The following is a 21,582-nucleotide window of genomic DNA, read 5'->3' on the forward strand; positions in this document are numbered from 1 at the left end:
TGCTTGTGTCAATATAAACAATAAAAGATATCATCTGAACAACTGCTTTACAAGTCTTCAACCAGGAAGTGTTTTTGTCTGATTTAGCTTCCGTAAACGAGTGCTTTGCGTAATGTATCTGATATTTATTTAGTCAGCAAAAACTGTTTATCCAGGAACCAAAGGAAGTTTTTCCAATAAATTGTTTTTCATTTTTATTTTAGAAGCCTCTAATATCTTATTAACACCATATATGTTCGCTAATTTAAAAGGCAGTACAGTTACCTGTATTTGTTAAGTATATATAAATTATGTATCGTTATGTTTTTATAGGGCATTTGTTTTTGACTGGAAATGATTCTATAGAAAACGACTTGGTCAAACAACTTATTATAACAGTAGGTACTGAAATAGACATACGTAAAAGACAACTACTGTTTATCTTACATGATAAAATAAACAATGCAAATTACGAAAATAAAACACAAATATCAAGTGGGAGTTTAGCAGAAGGATTGGATTTACCAGGAAGTGACGTAGATATAATGTTTGTCGATGAAGTAGTAAACGTTACACAGATTGAAAGGAATATTAAACATCCGGTACAACGCACTGAAGTATTGATGGAGACAGATACTGGATTTACTAGACTCAGATAGATAGCAGCAGGGAGAAGAAATAACTTTATATCGCAGGAATGTGTTGTCAATACACAAACATGTCAATACTTATCAATGACAAACTTGATAAATCTTATAAAGCAAATAAACCAGCAAAAGAATTTCTCAACACACGGTCCCTGCTTATCAGATGACAAGCAAACTACGGATATTGCATTCTGCCTAAGTTGTAAATATTTACCATACCATGTCATGCCATGGATATTGCAATATCGACAGCAATGGCCCCATAATGTCATTATTGACAGGATAATAAATAACGGTTGTTCGGTTGTACCTATTGGACCCAGGAGTGTGCCAAATTGTAATTTATTATGCAGAATATCTTTCTCCATGGCAGAAACACAACTTGTCCATTCGTTTAATTTAAACCAGCTTTTATGTTACAGTCTTCTTAAATTAACATTAAAGCGTATCGTAAACACAAATGACGATGTAAAAGATTTGTTGTGTTCTTACTTTCTGAAGACAGTACAATGTAACACTCAAACTTACGGAGTATGTGCTATCAAATTTTTATCCTATGATGGGGAAGTCAGCTGTTGTAGATGATGTCATGTAAACACAACATTTATCATTAATACCACACGACTTAAATCTTGAGGTAAAAGACACAGACTTCGATATATCACCTACTATAATGTCTCATTGTCTCAGATTGTTATGCTATCATCATATTGGTGATGCTTTCAACAGACAACAGGAATTACGTCAAATATGTTTACCCCAATACATGACAGATAATGAAATATCTAATGCATATACAGTACTTGGAGTATGTTATGAAATATCCGTTTATAAAGATGCAGTTTTTAAATGTTATGATAACGCTTTGCAGAAAAAGGAAGTCATCACTTTTAAACCTTTAAACCAAAGTTTTATCGCTGGAATGATAATGTTTAATTGAACCTTACTTTGACCTTTAAGCCAAACTTAATATAATTGTGTTATCGGACTGCACTATGGAATGAATGTTAGTCTTTTATAATTTAAATTATATCACGGTACCAAAATGTATTGATACAATGTCGACAAATATAATGTGAAGGTTTGCATTTTGATATGAGCGTCACTGATGAGTCTTATGTAGACGAAACGCAAGTCTGGCGTACTAAATTATAATCCTATTACCTTTGATAACTATTAACACCACTGTGTCGATGCCACTGCTGGTGAACGTTTCGTCCCCGAGGGTATCACCAGCCCGGTAGTCATGATTCGGTGTTGACATAAATATCAATAATGTAGTCATTTTTATAAATTTTCGGTTTACAAAACTATGATTTTTTCGAAAAACTATGGCAAGCCGTTCTCGTCAAAACTATGTTTAAACCATTTTTCGAAAAATTTACACACTGAGAATTACAAAAAAGCACACTGAGATTTAAAAACTTTAATACGCACACTGAGAATTGAAAATTACACACTGAGAATTGAAAATTACACACTGAGAATTAAAAATTACACACTGAGATTTCATAAAGACGCACTGAGATTACAAAAATGAAAAATGCACACTGAGAATTGAATATTACACACTGAGAATTGAAAATTACACACTGAGATTTCAAAAAGACACACTGAGAATAAATAAACTGAAAACACACACTGAGAATTTGAAATTACACACTGAGAATTTAAAATTACACACTGAGAATTTAAAATTACACACTGAGATTTGTGCGCACTTTTTATGCGCACATATCTAATTAGCATACTTAATCTGATTCTATTACAAACTTAAAACAGCAAGGGGACAGAACTCGTTAGTCCTTCGATTTGGTTTCAAATTATTAATAAAAAAAAACTTTAGAAATACAAGAACAAGAAAAATACCCACTTACTCTTATTACAAAATATAACCAAATGGTGAAAAACTTTATTAAAATTATAAGAAAACATTGGAACAATCTGCAAAAGAATGCAGTGAATTTTTTACCCAAGTGTCTATTATAGCATATAAACGTAACAAAAATATAAAAGATTAACTAGTGAAATCAAGGAAACTGTTGGAAGACTTTTGAAAAGAGACCCATGTTTAATTACTGGTAGTAGTAATGATCTGAATTATAGGCAACAAACTTGTGAATATGAGCGATGTTAAGTCTTGAAATTTAATACGAATGTTGGTTGAAGGAATCGCATTTCATTATAATGACAAGAGTTCTTGAGATCAAGATATTAATCTGTTGAATTATTCATCTCATGAATATTCATTAGTAATTTGCATATTAATCTCAGTGTGTATTTTTGAAATCTCAGTGTGTAATTAACAATTCTCAGTGTGTGTTTTTCAATTTATTTCATCTCAGTGTGTCTTTTTAAAATCTCAGTGTGTAATTTTGAATTCTCAGTGTGTGTTTTTTATTTTTTTAAATCTCAGTGTGTAATTTCGATTTCTCAGTGTGTTATTTTAGGTTTTTAAATCTCAGTGTGTATTTTTGTCGAAAAAAGGGTTTAAACATAGTTTTGACGAGAACGGCTTGCCATAAAAAACTAAGGATTTTTTTATCCCAGGCATAGATTACCTTAGCCATATTTGGCCCAATTTTTATGAATTTTGGATCCTCAAATATGCTCTTCAACTTTGTTCTTGTTTGGCTATATAAGTATTTTGATATGAGCGTCACTGATGAGTGTTATGAAGACGAAACGCGCGTCTGGCATACCTTATTGAAATCATGGTACCTTTGATAACTATATTCATGCTGACAATAAACTATAAAATAATGTAATATCTCAAAACAGATGATGACAGAATTTGCTGAATGTCTTCTATTCACTTAGTATGTTTGTTTAACTTATCATACAACATATGCATATAATAACAAGTTATATTTAATTACTTCTGTGGACTTGTTCATATCGTTATGTCTAGTGCATCAATGGTCATACATTTTTAATGTAGATTCATTTATTTTCGAGGGTAGCAATTTTCGGGGTTTGATGAAAACTTGCATCTTCGTGGTTTTGGCAAACATTCTTTAGAAAATTTGTAATTTGTTGAACATTTAACTTCGTGGTTCAACAACCACGGAAATTTGTCTCCAACGAATACTAATGAATTCAAAGTACTTATTCCGCCAAACCAGATCATGTCTATCGTCCTTAAAAGATACTTATACTTGAATGCATATGTTACATATAAAATCATATTGTAAAAATACATATATCTTTTACCCCCTAACCAGGACACATGTTAAAAAATATACTTATTTATCCTTTTAACTTCAAATTCCAATGTTGTTATGGTTTTTTTTTTCATTCATTATAAAAGTTTTCCCCGGCTTTATACAAAAAGAGGATAACTGAATTATTAAAATCTGCTTACTAAATACTTAACGGGAAACCGAAAATGACTTAAAACAGTTGAAACATATGAAAATACTACAAACATTTTGTACACAACTTATGTCTAAAAATTGTGAGAATATTCCAAAACCCCAGACAACATTCCAAAACCCCAGACAACAAGCAACACATTGAAAGAATAACTTATGGACCGTCACCCTTATACAAACACAATCGAGGGGCATTTTTTTAGATATCTATAGTGCTTAAGTCTTACATGCTTAAATGCAAAATGCTTATTATTTCGAAAGCCAATGGGAAAACAAGAAAACCCCTTCGAAAATGCGCGTAGATTTATCATTCTAGTTACAGAAAAGCGAAGATTTTATCGTCTTTACCATCAATACACAATGTGCAAGTTCTAGATAATATTTTCACAATATTACGGACAGCATCACGAGTTGGTTAAACGTTATCGAATATTCGTGAAACAGATGATATCGGATATGTTCCTTATGTGGTGACTAATATCCCCTTCCCTTTTCACGAATGTGACCTGCAGAATAAGACTATTTACCGGCTTTGTAACAACTTGAGCAACACTACATGTGCCACATTTGGAGCAGGATCTCCTTCCCCTTCCGTAGCACCTGATATCATCCCTAGTTTTTGGTGGGGTCCGTGTTGTTATTTACCCCTATTTGTGACATTTTGCTCATGTATTATTGTCAATATAATGGAAACTGATGCGACTGTAATACAGGTGAGAAAAATTCAAAAGGTAAGACCCCATTCGAAGTGCAAAATAAAAAGTTCAAACACATCAAACGAATGGACAAGAGAAGAACTAGAAGAATTGCCCATACATTTATTTGATAAAGTCACAAAACCATTTGAAGAAGCTCTTAAATAAACCTAGTAAGTGTGTACCTTATATGTAAAACTAAACTGGTTGTTAGTGTTTAAACAAACTTAGTCTATCTGTCCATTTTACCAGAAGTTTTTATTCATTTGCCATTATGAATATTAACATTCTTAAAATAGAGAAAGGAAATGGGGAATGTGTCAAAGCGACAACAACCCGACCATAGAGCAGTCAACAGCCGAAGGCCACCAATGGGTCTTCAATGTAGCGAGAATACCCGCACCCGTAGGTGTCCTTAAGCTGGCTCCTAAAAATATGTTTACTAGTACAGTGATAATGGACGTCATACTAAATTCAGAATTATACACAAGAAACTAAAATAAAAAATCATACAAGACTAATAAAGGCCAGAGGCTCCTGACTTGGGACAGGCGTAAAATTGCGGCGGGGTTAAACATGTATATATAAAATGCAGTTTATATGCTTTCATAAGGGAAAATAAAAAATCAATGTATTTAGTTTTAATGCTGGAGCGTTTCAACTTATTTAAATGAACAATCGTGAAAGATCAAAGATTTTACAGTTATCCAGAAGTTGAGTACGGTGATTTTATCTTCCATTGCTACATTGTAATTAATTTCTGAAACAATAATTCAAAATTGCTTTTAGTGTCAATAATTCAAAATAAAACTCCTGATCATTGCACATCTAGCTACATAGAAGGAGGATAGGATCAGGAATATTAAGAAAACAAAAATATAGTTGTGGTCAGAAACTTTGTTAAAAAGTATAGAATTATCCCAATATACAGAGTCACCAAATTTAAATGAAAAATCTGTAGGAAAAGTGTTTTTCTTAAGTAATTTCTGAGGTTTGTAATAACAGTAATAATTTCACATTTGAATAATATCGATTTTTGTTTTTGTAACACTTTCTCCTCGCAGCCAATACATACAAGTGAGTTAATTGGTGGACACACTAAATTTGTGGGCCTGAAATATGGACGTTTGTCGTGTAAAAAGTGCAAAATATTATAAAAACAATCTTGATATTGAGTTCACTTTAATCCTCAATTGACATAACTGGTCCGATCCAGTTAGTAATTAGTAATGATGATAGATATTATAGACAAATTTCGAGTGCGATGCATTTCCGACAAAAACTTCGGTTTTACTGAACATCAGTTGTGCGTTTAGGGGCATCGTCACTTTCGTTCCAATGTTGAGCAATTGGTTAAAACACTTTAAAGCTATATTGCACGAAAATTTCGGCAAATTGAATTCTAATAATTGTCATAATGCTCTGCTGTAATTAGATAATTGTGATTGAGTATCCACAGAACAAATAGTATTTCAAGTTTGTTCTGCACAATGACGATCACTAAGACGCTTGATGAACGTTGATAGTGCAGGGATAAAGGTAATCACCTCTTTCTGGTAAATGACGTCATAAAGGCGCGCATAAATGATGAGTTGCTTTTAGTGACGGACAAACTCGAAAGTAGTCTATTGTGCAATTATTGAAATGGAATATCTATAAGTGCAGTTGATGATATGGATACTTGATTTTGAAAGTCGTGACTATCAAAGTTACATCTACTGAAAAAATGTGTGTATTCCTCATATCAGGTATGAACTAAAAAAAACTTTCACCTCATTTCCACATTAATGCATTTTATGTCAAGATGACATATTTTTCAGACCCTTGATTCTGACTATTGCAGATGCATCTACTGCCAAAACATTAGTTCTCCACGACTTGTATCTCAAACGTGGTTTCTAATGCAAGCCTTAATCAGTCACTCATATGTGAAATGTAGGTCAAGATAATCGTAATTGTTATCAGGACCCCTTAGTTTTTCAAGATGCATCTATATACAAAATTTCATGGACAAAATCTCATGAGCTATAACTTATACTTTCTACAGATAGATGGGGAGTCGTAGTGTCGTGGTTATTGCATCGAACAACTAACACAAAGGCTCCTGTTTCGATCCCCGTTCTGGATCTCTCTTGACACCTTTTGCGTATGTGGTCTTGGGAAACAATGGTAATCCCTCGGAAGGGGACAACAAATTGTTGATTCGTGTAAAGACAGCCATATATCTTAAACGACGTAAAAGACACCCTTGTAGATTTCGGTAAAAAAATGTTAATTCCGCTAAAGGGAAGCACTCGCATCGCACAGTGGAAAGAGATTATTATAATTTGCAATAACTTGTTTCCCAATCTTTTATTCATAAATATGCTTAAACTAGATAGATAATGGACTACTTGATGGTGGACAGGTGAAACAATAAATCCCTTCCCCAACTTCGATTGATAACAGATATAAACATCTTAAACATCTTAAGGCAAAGAAATATCAAACTATTCCTCTCTGTAAGGTTGAGAAATCCTAGACATTATATTTTCAATTATATTCGCTTCTGGTGAAATTTAAGAATATCAACAAACACTACTGGACGAAAAAACAACTGTCCATACCAGTAACATTCGTTGTACGACTGTCTTAGTCTGTAAAAGACAAGTAATGACTGTCAAATCTGTCATATTTCGTTGCAACAGTTCATTTATGTCTGTCCCAACTTTTCTACGGGTTGTGAAATTCAAAAAATACTACCATCAGTCATTTCAGAACTGTTGCAGTGGTTTACGGTGTTGTCACAGTCAAAATCTATTTATTACAGTCTTTCTAATAGTTGTGGCAGTTGCATAATGTCCGTCCCAACCTTTTAATAGTTGGGACAGTTAAAATTTGTTTGTGTCAACTTTTCAGACGTTGATGCAGTCAAAAAATGTTTGTCACAACGTTTTTAGAGTTGGGACAGTCGTTAAATGTTTGTTACAACTTTCTAAAGGTTGGCACAGTCATTAAATGTTTATTACAACTTATAAAAGGTTGACACAGTCGTTAAATGTTTAAAACAAACACTTCATAGGTTGATACAGTCGGTAAATGTTGTAATACAAATATTTTAGCGTAATGGTAGTCCATCAGTGTAAAAAAAAATCACGTCTCACCCGGCTCTGAAGATTTGATTTTGTTGTGAAATAGTCCATTACTTATACTATTATCGTCTATCGTGCGATTGTAAACTTGTTTTGCTGTTTATTCACTTATTTTGCGATCGTTGTTTGTCTTTTGTCGTTTTCCATTTATTGCCGTAGCATTGTCCGTTCATTTTTGACAGTCATGTGCGTTTGACTTTAAATAATCCTTTTGATATGCTTACTTTTTATTTTATAATATCTGTTTTATAACATTTTCGTTAAACTGACTGGTTTTAAAAACCAGAAGCTTTCGTTTAAAATAGAGTTTTAATATTATTGCAGAAGAATGAGAAGATGATAATGGATTCATTCAAATTCATATTTGATAAATTCTGGGCAATAGAAAAATGTACAAGGGTGTACCTGAAATAAATTTAAAGATTATGACTAAGTTACCAATATTGTACAGCATAATAAACCGGTTTTAATTCGAATTACACCAAGAGGGACATTTCCGATGATTAAAAAAATAATTAGTAAAATCTGTCAAGTTTCATTAAAAACGGAAAACAATTCTTCACCGTAAACGATTTATCCACTTTAATTTTTTGTCGGCAAAAAAAACCAAAAAAACCGGGACCTCAGGTCGGCAAACTATATTTTTACACAGGTAACTACAGATGTTAGACCACATGTTCAATAATCTGAGCTGGAAAATACAATCGGTGTGTAAAAATTATCAATATTTTAAAGCATGTCCATCGAATAATCATGGATTCATAATTTTGAAGGGAAAATGTGCACATTTGTCGGCTTACAGACCTTACAATGTGTTCTCATTGGCGGATCCAAAGGGGGGGTTCCAAGGGTTCGAACCTCCTTTGTTTTGGCCGCTCAATGCATTTAAATGGGGACATATAGTTGGACCCCCCCCTTTTTAGAATGGCTGGATCCGCCACTGATCCTACGGAATCTATATTGAGATACTCCGATAGGCTATATATAGCTATGAATCGACGTTCTATATTACCACACTCGTGCATAGTTGCATGTTCCAGGGAAAATATAAGCTTTGAGCCACCTTTAAGCTTCAATGTTAAAGTTGTGCTTCATAATAAATCACTGAAAGTCATGAAGGACACCGTCCCCCCCACCCCCCTATTATCATGTGTATGTCATTTATTCCCTTTATTATTTTGCATACATCACCCTGAGTGGAATACATAAAAGGTTACTCTATATCTTCCCCTTTTTTGTGGGAATAATTTGGTCGATTATATAGAGAATCACTCAAGCATGACTGGATCCGTGACCCTAAGGGCAGTCAGGGGCCCTGTCCCTTATGAAAAGTTCTGGATCTGCCACTGACCATGCTGACCTATACATCATGTAGTGTACATATTGTACAATGTTGTATGTTAATGTATTGCTAACTCAGGTCATAAATTTGCATGAAATACTTGTCACTGGACATTTTATAACCAACAACCAACCGATCTTTACATGTACGTATCCATATAAATGTGTTTCTTATCATGCTTATGCTGGATTACTAGTATTTCCCTAGTTTTGCTTTATCCGCTGATAGTTTTTGTTCTATTTAGAATGCATTGTGAGGTCACGATTTCGATAAAAAAAAACATGCATAGTACAATGACATATGATTTGATTATAAAATGTTAAGAAAATTATTAACTTTAAGATTAAATAGTGACTTATTTAGCAAGTGTCCATTTTCATTTAGATTTTAAATAATTCTCAAATCATGGACAACACAACATTAAAGGGAAATTCCGCGATTTTTTACTTATCATCTAATTATGTTCATCTTAACATAAAAAACACATTTGCAAAGTTTTAAATTTATATTCCTTCTAATAACGGAGAAAATCAAGTATTTGTAACTTTTTTGGTTGAATTCTCGAGTGGGTCGTGACGTATTAGCCCGATTTATTGAATTCTGGGAAAAAATAAAATCTGTTTAACTCTTATAGCTTATCGACAATATACGTAATTAAAAGCGCACAGCTGACGAATGGTCGAAGTTATTAACCACAATATAAGAATGAACGAAAATGAATATGCATATACCGTTTTGTATTGATTGAATTAAACTCCTATAAAATTATCTCTAGTAAATGTTTTTGAATAAATTTAATTAATTATTGTTGAGATTTTTTTCATAAAATATTTATTGAACATTTTTACTGATATTGAACTGAAAATATTTCAGTTCTATTTACCGTTATTGTTTTGATAATCATTTCAATGCAACTAATGTGTGAGCAGAGTGTGTATATTATTTTGTAAAGGTCACTGTATATTTCTCGGCTTGAGGTCAATTCGTTTACCTTGTAGCTATTTAGCCGCAGGTGTGAGTTCAAGCGTACACAGGTATAAATGTTGTTATTTGGAAAGGATAAACAGAAAGGATTAGAAAGAGTATGCTGTCACGATGTTAATACACTAAGATTTAATACACGATGAGAATAAAGTTACAATAATTAAATTGTGTAAATTAATTGAAAATAAAATTCAGATTCGTAATTCCGAAAGTGTATAAAAATAAAAGGAAACAATTTTTGATTACTTTCTTAGCGGCAATTGGCGTAAAGATTCAAATATGAAGCAATAAAATAGTAGTTTTAATCTTTTATAAAAACTAAATGCAATATTACCCAATTTGATATACCATTGTACATCTGTTTGATATCATTGACTTTACCGGAATTTCTTAATTTGTATTCAAATCTGACTGTGTTTAAATGCTAATAAAACTATTGCAATTTTAAAGTTTTTAATTGACAAAAAAATACAACATACAACATGCATGATTTTTTTTTGTTTCATTTTAACATTTTATTCTTACATAATTAAATTCATTTGACAATCATTTACACGAACTTTTTGTGAAAAGAATATCAATTATCTAAGCTAAGGCATTATTTCTTTTGAGGATTTTTGAGGATTTTTTTTAAAATTCTATGATAATATTTGTGCAATGTTGAACATGATAGCCGTCATTAATCCAAATAAGTAATACAGTAGTTGTAATAAAAGTTATATTTTAGTCATGCATAACTGATATTGACGAATTTATAATAGTTCGTCCATACATCGTTGTTCTTGAAACAATCATTATTAGTATACATGTAAGTTTCCTGACGTATAAGAGCCATTGAGGATGAGCTCCAGAGAAATCAGACTAGTGGCGTTTCGTTCGTTTGTTTGTTGGGAAAGGAGAGGAAATGCAACCGCTTGTACAGATAAACGACAGAATTACCATACAAGCATTTATAGTCAACACAATCAGAAAGAGTTCCCATCGTTAGACGGGGAATATGAAGGCTTCCAAGAATGTACAAGTGACATGTCTAACTCTGAACAGTTAGAAAACAGACTATCGACATCGACCGCTTGTTCTTAATATTTGAAACTGTATGCATATATATACGTATACGTTTATGATATATATAGTGATGAGTTCTTGCGTCTGACAAAAACTAAATTCCTTCATGGTTATATCTTGCCATACGTTTATATTGGTTTGTAAGGTGATTACTCACAATCGTTATTTGAAAATCCTGTTTGTGAGATGTAGATTCATTTCAATACAGAAATTTCGTCTATATATTTCACAAGTGTATAACACGGAGAAGCTCTGAAGGTCCATTACTCCCATTTTGTTTGGGTGTGAACCATCGGTGTTTACAGCAATATCACAGAATAAGATGATGATGGTAGAAAGAACTATGGGCGTCATGTGGCAAATATTACATGCATATCGGACAATGAGTTGTCAATCTGTATGAAAATATTTCCAATACAGCCATATTATTGAATGTTTACATGCTACTCTCTCGTACTAGTATTACAGGGTTCTTGTGGCGTGCACCTTAGACACACATCTTTTTAAAAGACAGAACCAATTTAATGTCATATTTCCCTATTTTTTAAATATAACTAAAAGTCTTTTATCTGACAAGAATACCCCTATTTAGCGAACAAGTAATTTATTCTTTTTTCTGTTATTGAATACCAAGAAAGAAAATAAATCCCGAAATTAATTTGAAACTTTGATACTCAAAAGTTTCCCAGCAAAATATATATTTTTTTGTCCAGTAGTGAAAAAGTAATAAAAATTGGAATGTAACTTTGTATACTATCTAACCATGAATTCTGTTCAAACCAATGGGAAGGGTCAATTTGAACTTACTACCGAGTATGAAAAATGTTAGTTATTGTTGAATGCCTCATGAAACTTGAAGATGAAGGACAACAATAAAAACTTTCTATACTTGAGTTTTACCATGTATTGATATTAATATTACCTCATGTGCATTTACATCATATCCTCATCATATTTTCATTGGGTATGCGACATATTAAAGAACTGCGTCATGCTACAACTCAAAACCAGAAAGCTTCAGACGGTAAAGCAAATTATTTGTTTCGTTATAACTGACAAATCCTTCAATATCTATGGGGTTTGAAATTTCCTTTCAGTCACTGAAACATGTTACCTATAAACACTCACGATATCGCTTACGTTGAAAGTAAGGGTATCTTTAATATGAATATTTGTCTAAATGATGAAAACTGTATATACTATAATCAAAATAGAATATAAAATAAGAGCATTACGCAAACTATAAATCAGTTCCCATGTTCCGACGACGAGTTTTTGTAGAAACATGCTACCTTGTTTAAATTTCTGAAAATAACCGTGTTTGGGAAATCTCCAAATACGGGTAACGCATTATGTGTATATATTCTTCTTATATAAAGAGTAATAAAAAAAATGTATTTATTTCAATTACTAAAAGCAGTTTCTATGATATTGAATGAGAAACAAATGTTTATCCATAGTTCAAGGAAGATTTATATTTCATTTTTATTTTCTGGGCTTTTTATAGCTTACTTTCTCGGTATTTGTTTGCTCATTGCTCTCAGTGACATTTAGTTGTTTAAATTTGAAGGCATGTAGATTATTTTGGAGAGATAAATCATTGACAATCATACCACATCTGCAATCATTCTAAAAACTGTAAAAACTGCTTAATCTTTGTTTTTATTTTTTATCTACATTGTACATGCGTTTTCCTTAAACAATGTCGAATAGCTTTATTTGACTGATGACAGATAAAGGCAACAGTAGTATACCGCCGTTCAAACTCATAAATCCATGGACAAAAAAAATCGGGGTAACAAACTAAAACTGAGAGAAACGCATTAAATATAAGAGGAGAACAACAACACAACACTACAATGTAACACACACAGAAACGGATCAAGCATCAGACAAAATCCCACGACAATAACAAATATAACATTAACACCAAATACATGAATTTGGGATAGACAAGTACCGTGACACGTCTTATCGCAATGTGAATTTACACTGGATTTTGCTGTTATATGTATCAGTAATAAACCGATTTGCGCGATTTCGACTCTCTACAAATAAAGTCATCCTATGACATGTACATGTATGAGTACGAGAAAAAATCGAAAACATCGAAAAATTAAAAAACAAACTATAATTGTCACATTTTTTTGACGGATTTTCCTTAATTGTATTTCCTAGCAGTACAGGTCAACTAGTATCAAACACTTATGATGATTATCTTTACATCTTTTTGTTAAACTTTGAATCAATGAAAATTTCTCAAGGACGAGTATTGTAAATTTTCAGCAGGAAGTTTTTCTTCTTTCATTTTCATTTTCCTACAATTGAAGTGTTAAATCACATACGTTGTGTGATAGACAGGGGTTAGAACTGTAATGCATGTCTATTGAGCAAAAGGAAAGATTTCTCTCATTTCAGAAATAATTTCAAAATACTGAACTCAGGGGAAAACACATAACAGAAAGTCTCTAAATAAATGGAAAAATCAAAAACTGAAACATATCAAATGAATGGATAACAATTGTCATATTCCTGATTTGATGTGGTCATTTGCTTACGTAGAAAATGATGGATAGTCATTTAATCTCAGATAAAAAGAAAACGCATTATATTTACAACTTTATTTACTTCTCTATCACGTCAGAACCTAATTACATTGCATTAATAAGAAAACATGGATATATTGGTCCTACTGTACGTGTCAATCACAACAAAACGTAATAATTAAGATATATTTGTATAACGTTGATCATCTCCAGAGGTTTATCATTTTTTGAATTGGGTGATAAAAAACAAAAGGCCTACATCTAAACTAAACATTAGTTATGGTTTTATATTTGTTTGTGTTTTCAATTGATAAAGTATTTATTATGTGTTTACAACGTTTAGCTAATCACACAATGTGGATTACTTACTATTATAATACCAGGAACAGAGATTGATCAACTCCAACTTGCCTCATTAGCAAACATACCATATTGCATTATAGTTATTTCTCTGTTTGTGGTTTGAACATGAACAAAACGTACTACAAAGTGTGTCACTATTACACAATCATGTATAATCGCATAACGTTCATCAGGTACAACAGATAAGATATAACGCATTTAATGGACTGTTTCAATTTTGTGCAATGTCAATTTTTATGGAACACTTTTTTCCACAATCATAAGTTCATTTAGTGTTACAATTAAAATATCCATCAATTGATCAATTCAAGTTGTACTTTAAAAAACATATTAGGTCAATGTCGTAAAGATATCAACTTTAGTATATTCCGCAAAACAATGGAGAAGGGATCGGCAGTACATTTTGATAACAATACGAATCTACCGGAGAAATATAGAGAGCATTCATCGGCAAATAGAACATTTCCCCTTTAATCTTGCTGCCTAATATTTATATATCATGGACAGGAAGAGATACATGTACTCAAAAATACAAGGCAATGACGTGATGTATCAGTGCAGTAACGTCACATGTTCCTGTCCATCCGATTTAAATTTATAAATGAAATGCATATGGCTTCATTCTTACAACCAAACAACGAACCAAACGTTTTGAACGCGTTAGAGTAGTTTTACTTATTATTTCATTGAACTTCTTATTCTTTACAAAAAACATAGAGTGTAAAAAGATTGCCGATAAAAAGAAAAATAGTATTTTTTTGGTTTGATACTGACTTCATCAGCTCTAATATCATCTCGTCCTAGCGAGCTCGCTTGATATTCTTGCCAGTAAAGTCAGTAACAAAAACAAATGCCATTATTCTCTATCTTATTCACCATTCCTATTGTTTTCGGGAAATGTATAAAAGTAAAAATGGAGTGTGATTTCGAGGGATAACTTGCAAAGATGGGTTTTCGTTAAGTCCATTGATATAAGTGTTTTGCACTGTTAATCATAATTTTAATCTCTTTGTTTTAATAAAAACAATAAAAGATAGCATCGGAACAAGTGCTTTACAAATCGCTTACCAGGAAGTTTGACTTTCTGTTTTAGCTTCTGTAAAACATTTTTAATAATATCTTTGAATGTTTAACATTTCTATTTTCGGGACCTTTTATGGCTTACTAACGCTGTTTCTGTTTGCAAATTTTTGATTGCAGTACAGTGATCTTTAATTAATATTTGTTGCAGTTTTAAGTAATGGGTTGTGGTGGAGAGTTGTCTTATTGACAATCATACGGCATCATTTTTTATTGTTTCTAAAAACTGTAAAATGGTACCTTTGTTAACTATTTACATTACTGGGTCGATGCCACTGCTTTTCGAGGGTATCACCTCCTGGGTAGTCAGCACTTCAGTGTTGACATGCATATCAATTATATGGTCATTTTAATAAATTTCTTATATTCAAAACTAAGGATTTTCTTATCTCAGGAATATATTACCTTAGCCGTTTTTGGAATTTTGTGTCCTCAATGCTCTTCAACTTTATACTTGTTTGACTTTATAACTATTTTAATCTGAGCGTCACTGATGATTCTTATGTAGAGTAATCGTGCGTCTTGCGTATTAAGTTATATCCTGGTACCTTTGATAACTAATCCATATGAATTTTACCTTCATGCGTTTTCCCTTGATTAGTTAGTATTTTGTTTGTAAGCGTAGCTATCTTAAAAGAAAATAAAATTCAAAAACATCGCAAAATGACCAAAGCCATATTTAAGACTTAATCACTTATTTTTAGTTTCTGACAGTCGAACTAGTATTTAAAAAGGTTAAACAATTAAACTAATTATCTTTTCATCTCTTTGTTAAATTATAAGCCAAATAAAATTTCATCAAGACTGTACGTGCATGTATCTCCTTTGAAGGTAAGGTATGATCTACCCATTACAGTTATTATTGTCAGAAAACCCCATTCTATTTATAGCTGTATTCACTATTGTGTTACGGCAAATAATTTTGGCAGCATTATAATAATAGAATATGAATATTTTAGTCTAACATCAATTGTACAATAAAAACCAATTAACGTTGGTCTTCTTCAAATTTATGTCGGTTTTGTTTTAGTTTTAATTGTTTATTATGTGAGGTTTGTAAAATATACCCCGTTAAATGTACACGACATTTGAGAATAACAAGAAAATAGAAAAGTGACTTACTTAATTTAGTCAGGATATTTATTTGTTTGTTTGAATAAATGCAACACAAGATATCATCAACATCAACAAGTGCTTTATAATTCTTTAACCAGGATATTTTTCTGTCTGATTCAGCCTCCTTACACAACAGCTGTTAGTAATTCATTCGATATTGAGGTAATAAGAAACACATGTTTAAAAAGGAATCCAAGAAAGTTTTTTTTCCCTTTAAATTGTTTAACATTTTTTTCGGGGACATTATTAGTTTAACCCAGTAAATGTTTGATGATTTTAAAAGCTGTGCGGTTTCCTGGTTGTGTTAATAATCTATGGCATGTGGGATCCTGTAGAGAATTGTATCATTACCTAATCATCATGATCATACGAAATATTGGTATGTTTCTGAAAACTGTTAAAAACAGTTTAGTCCAATATTACATTTATCTACAAGCGTTTTCTCTCTTGAAGAAAAGGTAAGCTTTGTTTCATTACATAAAATTGAATAAAATATCAGGTGTTTTTCATTGCAGCAAATGTATCTTCATTAAGGGAAGGTAAAGGTTTAAATCATTGCAGTAAATGTATCTGCTTTGAAGGAAAAGTAAGGTTCATCTCATTGTAGTTAATGTATCTCCATTGAAGGACATGTCAAGATCACCTCATTGCAGTAAGATAATATTGATCTCGTTTCAGTAAATGTTATAAGAAATCAAATACTCATTACAATGATAACTTTATTCACAATTTTAGTAGGAAAGCTGTAGAACATTTTATTGATTGTTTCATGTGGTTTCCTGGAATATTTTAATTACAGTAAAAGTGAATAAAGGTTTTGAAAGATGATTCATAAAGATAGGTGTCCGTTAAGTCCATTGGTATAAGTGTTTTATACTGTTAATAAGGATTTTAATCTGTTTGTCTTGATACAAACGATAAGAGATATCATCTGAACAAGTGCTTTACAATAGGTTAACCAGGAAGTTTTTTCTCGTGTCATTAACTTCTTTAAATGACGCATGAGATATAGAGGTAGTAATCAACAAATATTTATTCAGAGTTTCAATTGAAGTTGTTTTCTTTTTGAATGGTTGTACATTTTATGTTCGAGACCTTTATAGGTTACTGACGAATTATGGGTTTTCGCATTGTTGAAGGCTAAAATCATTATATGATTAAATGGATTTTTTGTAGAGTTTTTTTGTGAATAAAGTCGACCAAATCACTCACAAACAAATGAAAATTCGAAGGACTTAAATGCTATGTTTATTTGTGACTTGGTCCAATTTATTCACATATACATTCCTTTAAAAATGCATTATACTTATTTAGAATTGGAGATCAGGATTCAATTTCTCATCTTTCGAACGTAAATTGTATATTAGTGTCATTGAATTGGCCTGACATATGAATATTTTTGTTGGTTAACGCTAGGGGTGCTAGGATGATTTGAAAAAAAAAGCTGGAACGAATAGAGTGAAAAATAAAAAGGCAGAACACAGAATACTTCTTTAACATGTTTAACGTAGAGTGAACATGAATTTTATTAACGTCGAGTCTGATTGTGTTATTATCGCAGCTATCTTGTAAACATTAGTTACGAAAAGAACCGGCTAACGTCATCTATCAAAAATATCGACCTCAAGAACAACTACAGGAAGTCCTTTCTATCAATCATATCTATGTTTTCCCTTATATTTAAATTATATCAGATTTATTAACACATAAGGTTGATGGTGGTGAGTATTATCGTTGACATTGATACCACATTTTTTTTTATGTTTTTCAAGAGTCTAATATTATTTTATGTTATCCCTATGGCTTTTCCCCTATATTGCTGTATTTCACTGATGACATGTTTTTTTTAAATGTTATATGTAAGGATATCGAATTGCATAACGAAAAGCAACACATCAAAATAATATAATCTTAGTAACACAAGGAAAATCGAAACATTGCAATATAAAATAAACATAATTGTAAGTCTTGTGTCACTTCATTTTATTTCCTTATAAAAGTTGAACTAGTATTAAACACTTAATATGACAATTATCATGCTATCTCTTTGTTTATGAAAATTTCCCCACTTGTAAATTCCCTGAAGGAAGTTTTTCAGCATTCGTTTTCATCTTTCTACAATCACAGGTTTAAATTATAGAAGTGTTATGGTTGGTAGAGGTTACGACTATTGATGTATCTCAAATGAAGGAAATACAAAATTTATCTCAAGTCCAGCAGATAGGCGAATAATTGTGCACTTTGTGTTAAAAACGTAAAATTTGATAGAAACCTAGTTTGGACCATTCTAAACAAAATAAGATAGAGAGGCAAGATAAATTTTACCCACTTCCGGTTTTACCATCAAAATGGCGGACATGCATTTAATAACTGATTAATGTTTTTTTAAATCTCACAACTGGAAGCCAAAGTTTGTTTTGTAGACTATAATGGTATTGTGTATTCATGGGTTATTTTTTTCAAAATTTTGTCACTTCCTGTCAAAAATATCACAAGAAAACATAATTTAGAGACAAAATACATATGTTTAATAAAAAAAAGTAATGTTGTCAAAATACGGTTGAATATCATTCACCTTCTCTGATATATTTGTTCAATCATACACGAGATATAGCGAATCGTTCGAATAATTGCGTAATAGTGGTTCCGACATTCAGAATACTCGCCCGGGTTGCCTTCAATATCGTTGCAGCTACATATGGCTATGTAAATTTATGACTATTGAACGTGTAACTAGCCTTGCTGCGACAAAGATATTGATAGCTGCTAAGCTAGCTACTCGTTCAGTAGACAAACATCAACTTAGCACTACGTAGCTGCTACGATATTGAACGCAACCCTGGTTTCTCATTACGGTGAATGCTTTTGTGACAGCCTTTATATGCCATCCATATATCCCATGCTGTTTTGTTTCCGTAACCAGCGATCGATGCCACAGTGTCGAATACAGTGAATGCATGGAAAATAGGCAATGAATATAATATTTCTTGTCCTAAAAAGTTAGAAAACTGATTAATCGAAATGTATCCGAAGTGTTTTCCAGTTCTAAAAAAACCCATAGATATCAGCTGCATTTGTCAAATGAAAGCAGGACACAACAAGTACTAATACATCGGTATCAACTGTAGCAATAATTCTCTTCCCGAAAATGTGTTCATCCATCAGTTAATTTGACAGAAAATGAATAAGCTCTGTTTTGTTTTTATCTACATGTGAGAAGCTCTATCAGTTTTGTGGTTAGCATGTTTGCCTTTGACAACGTCTCCTTGTACCGTCAATTTTTATATTGTCTTCAATAGTTACATCTTGTCAATGATTCTGAACAACTACTGTTTATTTTACATGATAAACTATACAGTACAAATGACAAAAATTTAACACAAATATCAAGTGGGAGTTTAGCAGAAGGGTTGGATTTACCCGGAAGTGACGAAGATAAAATGTTTGTCGATGAAGTAGTAAATGTAACAAAGATTGAAAGAAATATCAAACATCCGGTACAACATACTGAAGTATTTATGGAGACAGATACTGATCATCCTGGATTTACTAGACTCAGATTAATAGCAGCAGGGAAAAGGGTAAATGCTTTTGTATCTAATGAATGTATTGTCAATACACAAACAGGTCTATATTTATCAACGTCTAACTTTGTAAATCATATGAAGCAGATAATCCAGCAGAATAATTTCTCTACACACGGTCCCTGTTTATCAGATAAAAATCAAACTATTAGATATTGCATGCTGCCTTAGAAGTAAATATTTGCCATATCAGGCCATGCCCTGGATATTGCGTTACCGACGGCAATGGCCCCCTAATGTCATTATTGACAGGATTATAAATTATGGTTGTTTAGTAGTACCTATAGGACCCAGGATTATGCTAAATTGTAATTTATTATGGAGAATATCTTTCTCAGTGGCATAAAAACAACTTGAACATTCGTTTAATTTCACCCAACTCTTGTGTTATGGTCTTCTTAAACTAACACTGAAACGTATCGTAAACAAAAACGACCATGTAAAAGATTTGCTGTGTTCTTACTTTTTGAAGACTGCTTTATTCTGGGTCTCAGAGGAAGTTGATATTGACACATTTCAATTACCTAAATTGTTTATTTGTTTTTCTCTCTGCATAAATAAGTTGATATCATGGGTGGACAACTGTTACTGTACGAACTATTTCATTAATATATGTTAAATCTAATCCTTCTGCTAAACTCCCACTGGATATTTGAGTTACATTTTTGTAATAGGGATTGTATATCTTGTCATGTAAAATAAACAGCAGTTGTCTATTTCGTATATCTATTTCAGTACCTACTGTTTTGATTAGGTGTTTAACCAAGTTGGTTTCTGTCGATTAATTTTCAGTCCAAGACAAATGCTCTATAAAAATAAAATATATAAATAAATTTATTGGAAATAAAAACAGTATTGTTCCTTGAGGATTGAATAATAACTACTGTGTAGTAATTTTATCTGGGCATTAGCAATCGTGGGTCAAGGTCAGTATTGTACATCATAAGTGTAGAAACTTTCTCTCCCGCCTGAGATCAATATATCCAAGGGAATATAAGGAAATTGATAAGCAAGTTATTTGATGGGGCAAATAAGATCCGACTATTGCATGAACTATGACATGCAGTCATTCAGTTTATTTCTACAAAGAATAAACATCGTTTATTTGAAACTTTGAAAATATTTTGTAACTTTTTTTCAAAAACCAATCCATCTTCCACCCACTTTTTAATAGCAGTTTTAATCTTTATTTTTGAAAATTTCCTGATTATCATTTCATCATCTTGAGATACTGGATATGTGATGTTTCAAAAGATTATTATCAATGTATTTGTAGACGTTTTGTATTATTTTGTGTTACTGTAATGTATAATAGACTAGTTGGGGTATGTTCTAAACGCAACATTTGCTTTTTAATGTCATTGTCATTTATTTGTTACTATTAATATTTTAATATGTCATTCTCAATTAATGATACATTTTGCTCAACTTTTGTTGTGTATTAACAGCGAATTTCGGCTTCCCTATATGTTTGTTGAACGTCATCTCGAAAAACAATGGCTGTCAACAACAGATTTAACATTTAAACACACTAAACAAACATGTCTTTTGTCTAGCTCAGATTCGCCTTCCGTGACAAGTAAAACTACGAGTATAGAAGTTATATTTTATATAGCGGACCTGGTCGTGTGAACTAGAGTACTGGACATGAGGCTAAGCAATTCGTGCTGCAGGGT

This window comes from Mytilus edulis, chromosome 12, assembly GCF_963676685.1.
Source record: "Mytilus edulis chromosome 12, xbMytEdul2.2, whole genome shotgun sequence".
Classification (NCBI taxonomy): Eukaryota; Metazoa; Mollusca; class Bivalvia; order Mytilida; family Mytilidae; genus Mytilus; species Mytilus edulis.